Genomic DNA, 9,847 nt, shown 5'->3' with positions numbered 1-9,847 from the left:
ATATATACCAAGGCAACTTCCATTAAAAGTATGATCAAAACTTATGTTTAAAAACCCAAACAAGAACTTGACGTGTTCCTAAAATTTACTACAATTATTTTTAAATTGAAAGCATATACCACTTTAATTAAAGTAGGAATTTTTCTGCGAAATAGTTTTTTTTCGTTGGAAACTTGTGTATCGTGTTTACATTTGATGTTCTAGGTGCACATACGCTTGCATCGATACCATGGTTTTAAAAAATTTGTGTCACGTTCGCGTTTGATGTGATAAAATCGGTGTTTTAAAAGGCGTGGGCGTAAGACGAGACGTTTTACATATGTCTCAGTGAGGTGTAAGCCCCGAGGCACGGGGCGTAAGCCCCATAGGTATTTAATTTTTAATATTTTATAAAATAATATAATGATAGTAAATATTTATAAACAGGTAAAATTGCATACAAATTAAAGAAATCACGTACAACGTCTTTAACTTTCAAATAATTAAAAACTTACAATTTCTTTAAAAAGAATGATCAAACTCCACATTTTACCTTCCTAAAAGTAAATAATTAATAAAATCTTATTAGTACGATAATTTTCTTATGATTGTTGTGGCGATACTAATATTGTCTCCTTTTGCTTTGCATCTTTCTTCTGGATTTCATGGTGTTCCTATTTTTACTATGATTGTTGTTGTGATACTAATATTGTCTCCTTTTTGTCCTTTTGTCTTTTTGTTTTTTTGAGCCGGCGGTCTTTCAGAAACAGTCTCTCTACTCCTTCGGGGTAGGGATAAGATCTGCGTACACACTACCCTCCCCAGACCCCATTAGTGAGATTTTACTGGGTTGTTGTTGTTGTTGTTATTATTAGTACGATAATTAAAATATTACTCCTTCTTGAATAAATACAAATTAGTTTAAGATATCAAATTAATAAAAGTGTATAACAAGGAGGGACAAATGAACTAAGACACGACCAATAACAAGTGAATATATAAATTCGCAATACTATGTCTCATTATTAGAGTTATGCTCAATCTTCATATTTCTATCGATGAATAGAAATTTTATCATTAATTTGTTAAAGAATTTTGAAGGTCAACGATATTAATTAGGAAATTCGACACGTGATTTGCGTTATAACGGTTAGGCGAGCCCCGAGCGTTGGGCGTTAGGCGTATTTAGGGCGCACGATCGGGCGCTTGGGGCGTAAGCCTCACAGAACTAAGCCCCATACATGAGTCCCAGGACGTTTTGCAAGTGCCTCGCCCAGGGGCGAGCCCCGGGCGAGTCCCAAAAATACCTTTTAAAATACTGGATAAAACCTGCGTTAGTCTGCCAGATTATTTGCTTTTTAAAATAAAAAAATAATTTTGTGCACAAAGTATGCCGCATTCGTGCAATATCAGGGGAAGAATCGCACCTTAAGGGGTGTGATATAGACAGCTTACCCTAATACAAATATTATTGATTGCTTTCATAATTCAAACTTGTAACCTATAACTTACACGAAAATAATTTTACCGTTGTTCCAATACAATTCTTCAGTTATTTGCTTCAAATGCTCCTTAAAAATGGGATGGCGTTCGTAAGTTTTGACGGGACAGAAAAGGGGTCTCCATTTGATCCAACAGAAAACGGATACATAACAAAAAAGGTGAAAAAAGCTAATAAGTTAGTTTGTGTTGCCCATATGTATTTGAAAAGTTTTCGTAAAGATTTTCTGAAGACTAAAATCGATCGTGTAGATTTTCGGAACAGTATATGTTTGTCTACGAATCGAATCAAAACGTTTGTTGACAAATCAAAAATCTTAAGGGTTGTTTGGTTTGACGGTCAAAAATATTTAGGAGTCATTTGGTTGCTGGTTAAGAAGGAAGTTATTCTCCGTGTATAAAATTTAGCTTTTTAGTTACTTTTTATAAAATTTAGCATACTTAGCACGGTTTTTGGTAATTATTTTCCTATCCCACATAAATAAAATATGTATAAGTTATGAGTCAATTTAAATATTATATTATACGGGTAGAAGATGGAATAACTAAACTCGAAATAACCAAACTCCGCAAAATCAATTTCTATATAACTAATTAATCCCTACATTCAGTGGCGCGCGTAGCAAGGAATTCTGCCAAAGATATTCAAAAGATTTAAACAAGTAAATAATTTTGTTTTGTCGATGAATGGTGTACTAAATTTTTTAGATCAAACTGCTAAACAATAAAAAAAAATAGAACTATAATTTTATAAATCAAAATTAAAATAACATAAAGACAACATTAAAAATTTTACTAATAAATGTAAGTATCAAACCAAAGAAAAGAGAGAGTCGATGGGATTTGTAGTTTGTAGAGAGTTTTTGTTGAAGAAATTTTTGTAGAGCTTGATTTTAAAATTATAAAATTTATTTAAGAAATAACTTTTAGTTAAAAAATTACTTTTAAGATTAGTTGTTTATTTCTACACAAATTTTAAGTTATAAGAGTTATTTTATTAGGAAATCTTTTAGATTGAAAAAGAATCAAATAGACCATACATGATGTTCTCCGTTTCGTTTTGGCATATTAAATAGGCAGAAATATTTAACCCGTGAACAACATGTCACTTTCAGCACCCCGAACCTCTGGATTCCTCACTCAACTGTGTTAAGCAGGGGTGCTCGTCGGTCGGTACGGTACGGTATTTAGACATTTCGATTCGTTATTTTCGGTATTCAGTTTCTTAAAATGCTATACCAATACCGTACATAATTAAATTCGGTATGGTTCTGTTTTTCTCCTTTCGGTTTCGGTTTCGGTTTATTCGGTTCGGTTTATTCGGTTTGAATACTAACAAGTGCATAGAGTCATAGACTATAATATTCTTAATTAAAGTACTCAAAAGTACAAAACTAAAAATGTTTGTTGACAAAAGTTTTGTCCAAAACCAGCAAATATTAACCTAGAGAGAGAAAAAAACGCACATAAAGGAATAAATTTGCTCACAAGAAATGTCTTCTTACTTGATTAGAGTTCATTGATGAACTTAGAGAATAAAAGAAAGTAAAATTTTAGTTTTTTTTTATATTTATGTTATAATTAATAATATGTGTTTTGTGTAATATAATATATATTGCGGTACAGTATCGGTATTTCGGTATTTCATTTTAAAATATCAAATATCATACCTAATACCATATTTTTTTAAAACTTAAACCGAATATCATACCGAATATCAAATACTAAAAATTTCGATTTCGGTACGGTAATTTGGTATTTACCAAATTATGCACAGCCTTAGTGTTAAGTGTGTTCAAAATATAATATATAGTCATATAAAATAGTATTTAACTTATATATACAGTATAATTTTTCAGGAAAGAGTGTACGCTTAACCACTCTCGGCATAGGGTGGCTACTCCACTGCCTATCTTACTAGTACTTGCATAACTCTAATAACAACCAAACGACTCCTTAATACCAATTTATATTCCGTCGTTGCTTATACAATGTCAAATTTGTAGTACAAAATTCTGCATTACTAATATAAGCATCGTATAATAATTAATGCAACATTAGATTATAGACCAAGTACTAGGTTTTTTCGAGGAAAACAAAGTGTTTAGTACCTACAAAGCAACCACACAAAGAAATCGAGACTTAAAATTTTAATACAAACAAAAAGTATTTTTTTTGTTTTGCTCTTTTTTCTTAAAGGTTGTTAATCCAACGTCAGAATTTAATTTTTGAAATAGCATAATTCGTTGAGAAATTTCATCAGAATTATTATGTTTAAATAGTTACTCCACTTAATTAATAAGGAAGAGAAGAACACGTTCGCTAGTTATAGTATTGAAGATCTGAATCCTTACTGCAGCATTGCATGGTATTACCTTCAGTAAAACAGTAATAATAGTAATAAATGACTGTACTTGGGAACTATAATAGATGCTGTGTTGTTCAACATTAATTACCTTGGCATTGAATTAGAAGTAAATTAATTAATTGAGGTTGCTAGCTGCTCATTGCTCATCTGTCGATCGTGCAGTCGTGAAGAATATGCTGTGGCATAAAAAAAAGTTACTCATCTTTAAAATCTTGCTTTAATTTCTCTGACCTTATTAACAGTAAAGAGTCAAATTTCAAGCATGAAATTCTTGTGAGCTTCAAAAGTGAAATTAATGACGATGAATAGTATGCTAACTTTTAATTTTGACAGTTGGGTCAATGACCATTATTTTCCTATTTTTCTCTGTTCATGTATGTATGTATTACAAAGAATAAGATTTTTAGATGCTAGAAATACTTATAAGCATATTTGGTCAAATTTTTAAAATTAACTTATGGTTTTACGTGTATTTTCTCAAAATTCTTTTCATAAAATGCTTTTTAAGATAACTTACTTTTTTCAGTTTCTTAAAAATAGACTTAAAAATATTTTTTCTTCAAAAAGTTTGGCCAAACACCTTAACTTTGGATGCCAAACTAGAGAATCATATTTCATTGTTTTTCCTTCATTATATAGTTCAGTGGTCGAATGTTAAAATTGGAGGGAAATATTGTTGAGGTTTTTGTTATTTAAGATGAAATAGTCTTAAAATGAGGGTGAATGGGAAATGGAGGGAAAATGAAATTTTTGAGTAAAATTTTAAGTTTTTCCCTCTTGACAATGAGACATTGTCCCATATTGGAAGAGGAAAAGATTTTTGGTGGGTATATATATAATTGCTCTTCTTGTAGCTCTTAAAGAGTTAAGAAGAAAGCAAGCCTCGCGCCGTCGTCGTCGTCGCTCGCTCGGCTTCGGCTTCGGTCTTTGGACCAAATTTATTTGTTAATAGTAAATATTAAAGTAAGATTATCCGCATTTGTAACGGATATGTTCTAATCCGTGTATTGACCACCAGCTGCAATAACAGCCGCCTAATGCTCTTCCCACTATGGCCAAGTGCTTGCTCCACAAACAAGCTAGTGCATGCTCCACCATGGAGGATGGAGGGTCGTTCATCTTCAAAGCTGGCTGCTATATATATGTGTGCAGCAGCTGTTGAAGAAAGACACGAACGAAAAGCGAAAAAACACCAACAAAACTGAAAAACGCTCAACTTTGGCTATACATCGCACTCCTTCCTCTCAGCATTTCCATACAATTTTCTGAGTTTCTACTCCTTTGTTCTGCATTGTTTTAACTTCAAACAAAGCAACTGTAAGTGTGGTTTGCTACCGAACTTTGTGTTCGCTGAAACACTGGGGTTTGAAGTACCGCTACACCAGTGTGTGATTCGTTCTATCCTGGGAGGAAATAATCAATTACCTTAGGTACTAGGAGGGGATTAAATTCCTTAAGGAAACATTGTGAATTCAGTGGGCTCGAATTAATTACTGTTTCATTACGATAACTTATATTTTGCAGAATTATTATTTACAAATACAGCAATATTGGTGGGACTAACAAATATATAATTTAAAACAGCGAATTATTTTTAATGAAGTTTAATTTACTTCTCTACATCACAAAATATCTTAATATTACCTCTATTATACTTTGGTATCATTTATATCTTGTCGTTAGCAAATAATTTTGTATTTTTCCTTGATGTTATGGAGATACAACGTAGACAGTGTGAATTCCATGATCAAAATATTGACCAAGTTTACCACGTGGTAATGCACTACATATGTACAAACTACAAACTAGAGAATTTTAAATTTTGATTCCCTTCTTCATTTGAATGTGATAAGTTCGCTCAAAACACAAAGGTTTATATGCAAATAACGAGACCTTTTGCTAACTGGAAGGCAAAATTAAGAAATTTCATAGAGAAATATTTTAGACATTTTTCAAAAAATATATATATGCCGAATAAATAGCACAAACTTGGACTCCAGACTTTAAATCACGAATTCATCTTTAAAAAGTATGATTTTCAATAAAGTATATATTTTTTTCTAAGAAAATAACAAAAATAGCAAAAAGAAGAGCAATGGCTTCAATAGAACAAGACGATTTTTTGGTATGAGCATTAATGAGAAGCAATACAAGTGGAAGAAAGCTAGCGAACAGGTGGAGATTTGGGGTTTGAAATTTTCAAGAGTCACGCAACAAATATCTATGCCCTTCACTATTCCTATAATTCACTCATGTAATTAATGTCACAAAATGCACAATTAATGAAGCAAAGCTACAACTCAACAGCTATTCACCAACAAGAATAGTAATGGAGTCGTAAATACTCTTTCATCCTCAATTATAGTTGTAAAAGCAATTACTAATATAATATGTATTAGGGTAGATTGTCTATATCAGACTCATTAGGGAGTGATCATTCATCGAACCTTACGTGAATGCAGAATGTTTTATGTATTGGGTTATGCTTTATCTTTAATTAAAGGTCTCGAATTTTAGCTTTAAGTATAAAATTATCTTTGTTGGGAAGTGCTTTACCTCCTCCGATACAGGATTTGAATCCAAATTTAGTCCGCTTCTAATATGAATAATTCAAATCCCATGCAAAGGCAAGTGTTGAGTAGTTTAAAAGGAAGTCAGCTTTGAAAAAAGGTTTAACCAATTGATTGCTTCACACACAGGAAAGTTAGGGCTGGCATCTACCCTACCTTCCCTTCCTTGAAAAAAGCTACCTAATCAAAAGTCATATGCACAGGGAATCAATTTGAGTTTCACTTTCACTATGCACGGATCTTGGGGTTGTTTGGTTGAAGGAATTAGAAAAACTAATTAAGTATAGCATTCTTCATAAAACATAAATTTTCTTGGGGAGGAGCAACGGTAAAATTGTCTTTTACCTATAGGTCATGCTTTGATTTTTGGAAGTAGTCACTAGTACTTGTATTATGGTAGTCTATCTTTGTCACAACTCACAACCATGAGGCAAGGTCCTTCCCCGGACCTTGTGAATGTAGATTGATTTGTGCATTGAGTTGCTCTTTTTATATCACCAATCAAATATTGCATAAATTATTCGATATTTTTTTCATACAAATAAATACTATATTATCTTATGTCGAATATATTGTGATTAAATTAATTACTCCTATACCATCAATAAAACTTCAAACAACCCCTTAAAATTTGAATAACAGTACTAGTACAAAGCTGTACTAGTGCTGCTTTTCGTCCCCTATCTTTTTCCCAAACTTTTCTTCTTCCATTCATAGTGGAGTATTACACACTATATTTGTCCATTAAATTTTTTTTCTATATAATATCAATGTATGTGAAAAGAATTGATCTGGTTTATATCCAATGGCCAAAATTAATCACTTGATTGCAATCAATTCGTCTTTCATTATGAAATTATGTCATCTTGGGTTCCACCAAAAACACCAAATTTCGAGTTTCCACTCCAAATTTTTTCTGTTTTTATTTATTCCCCTAACCCCACCCCCTTATTACGCTTAATTATCTTTCACAGTTCACACCAACATTTGATTGCACACCGATTTCTTTAAAACCGAAGCTTCATGAAAACTCCAACAAATAATACTACATGCCAGCATTACATTAAATTTCACAAAAATATAAAATAAAATCTTTTGAATATATTAAAACTGTTAAACTACCTTAATATAAGAAAAATAAATTAGTACATATAGTGGTAGAGGAGTTCAAATTTCAATTATCATATTTTGGTGTTATTTTTAATATAGATTTTTGGTTCGGCCACTGCACGAAAGTCACCAAAAACTTCAAAATGGTGCCGAATTGGAAATGAAAATGTAAACAGAATGCAGAATAAGAAACCCCCTACTGATTGAATTAAGCTCTTCTCATAACAACACCCACCACCCAAGATTCAGAATAAAAGAGAAAGAAAAAAAAGAACGAAAAAACACCCATAATCTCAATCTATATGAAATAAATACTACTCCTATTAAGAGACGAAAAATAAAGAGATTTTACAGCAGAGATTGCTTCTTAAATTTGTTTAACAAGGGTTGTTTTCAGGAGGATTAAAGAAGTCAGGCTCGAGCTTTGTTCTACAAACAGGACAAACAGGATTTTTGGAAAGCCAAGTATCAGCACATTCTAAGTGAAAACCATGGTTACAACCTGGAACAACCCTAGCAAATTGCTCGCTCTCTATTTCATCCAAACACACCGCACAATCATTGCTCATTACCAGTTCTTTCCCTGTGATTTTTGGTAGTTTATCTAATTGAGCTGCGGACAGACCTTTTTCTTGGTTCGGCTTCACAGGGTCATTTGTGTAATTTCTATTACCGGCGCCGGCGGACTGGTAGCTGGCGGCGTACCACAGCAAACAGATGTAGACTAAGAAAACGGCGCTCATTCCAACACAGGGAAGAAACAGAGCGAGAAACACAGAGACAAGCATTGTTGTTAATTGAATAAATAAGTACGATGTACTGTACGAGGATATTGTTTTTTGGTTTTTTTTTTTAAGGTTTTAAGGAGGGTGGCGAAGGTGGTGGCGTTGTCGGAGAAGAGAAAGAATTAAAGAATTGAGTAATTTGCACACCATGCTGCAGGAGAAAATTTCATGGGAGGAAGATGAGTTATTTATATACGGGGTAATAAGGCAGTGTTTGGGTGAATCCAAAAGTTGGGTTTTTATTAAAATTGGTAAAAGAGCTAACACACACCTGAGGCTGACCTGGGGATGAAATGGGGTGAACAATAGTGACGTGTAATGAGAAGAGTGGTAACGGCTGTTGCATTGGGAAAACAAAGAAATAAAAGGAATTAAATTTGGAATTCTATTACAGCTTAGTGACAGTAAATACAATTTTCTACAAATATTTTTGAGTAATTTAATTATATGTGTAGTTTGAGTTGAAGAAAAAAAAAGGAAAAAGAAAGATACAATCACATTAATTGTTTCTAATTAATTCCACATCTGAGCAGAATTCAGATGGACAATTGCATTCACATCATTAGTCAGTAAATATTTATTCGTATTTACTAATATTTATGTCAAATAACCTAATGCAAGACATTGTTGCATTTATCATTTAATTACATCTCCTTTAAAAATTATTTAAATATAAAATTATAAAGGGGAAACTATTTATGTAGTAAAACATAATGCAATTAATAGTAATACAAAGGATATCTTGTACAAGAAGCTTACTTTAAAGCCATGTTTTATTTAAATATTCTTATTTTCATATTATGAATACATGTGTTTTAAATTATTTACATTCTATAATTTGTAAAATAATATATAAGAATTCTTGCATATAAAATTTCATATCACCAACTAAACATTGTATTAATAATACAGACATTTACTTTTTTTAGATGGCCTATCAATTACGGTATTGATTACGTGCAAATTATTATAGTAATTCTAATCTCTTCAATCAAATATTATGTATTAGTTTAGACTCTATGAAATTATATGGGACCCAATTATATGCTTGTATTTTTTGTTCATTTCTTAAACCAAACGACACGTAAGAGTAACGGGTACAGTCACATTACATTAATTCATTTTTAGAAAGGACGAAAACAACAAAAAGGAGACAGCCAAACAGTTTTAAAAAGGTTACGCGTTGCTTGAAGGTCAAGGAAGAGAACAAAAACTCTCCTTCGTAACACACACACACTAACTATGCTTTTAGGGCTTTTCCATATTTTCCTTCTCTGTCGTTGAAATTATTCATTCCTTTTTGTGCTTTTGTAACCTGTACCGCTAGTGCCTTTTGCTTAGTTGTTTGCCACAATCATTCTCCCTCACTCTTTTTCCTTCTCATTTCTTATGTTCTTTTTTAATTTGTTTCTTTTGAAGTTTTTTTTAAATCTTTATCAAGATAACCATTCATTATATTTTCAATCGTCTAGATTCGTAGATAGCAGTAGCGTATGCAAGATTTAGACCAGATTTTTGGGAGGTTAAAAGTATTT

At 32.0% G+C, this 9,847-nt stretch overlaps 1 long non-coding RNA gene across 1 annotated transcript; it reads left to right on the top strand.

The window, feature by feature from the left end:
* The first annotated feature begins 7,610 nt into the window (after window positions 1–7,610).
* Window positions 7,611–8,476, top strand: LOC138909132 (uncharacterized). Its single transcript, XR_011415677.1, has 2 exons — window positions 7,611–8,319; window positions 8,356–8,476. It is a non-coding gene; the product is annotated as an uncharacterized lncRNA (long non-coding RNA).
* Window positions 8,477–9,847: the final 1,371 nt, after the last annotated feature.

This window comes from Nicotiana tomentosiformis, chromosome 4, assembly GCF_000390325.3.
Source record: "Nicotiana tomentosiformis chromosome 4, ASM39032v3, whole genome shotgun sequence".
Lineage (NCBI taxonomy): Eukaryota > Viridiplantae > Streptophyta > Magnoliopsida > Solanales > Solanaceae > Nicotiana > Nicotiana tomentosiformis.
Note: the sequence above shows the minus strand (reverse complement) of the source record. Positions and strands in the feature narration are given on the sequence as shown.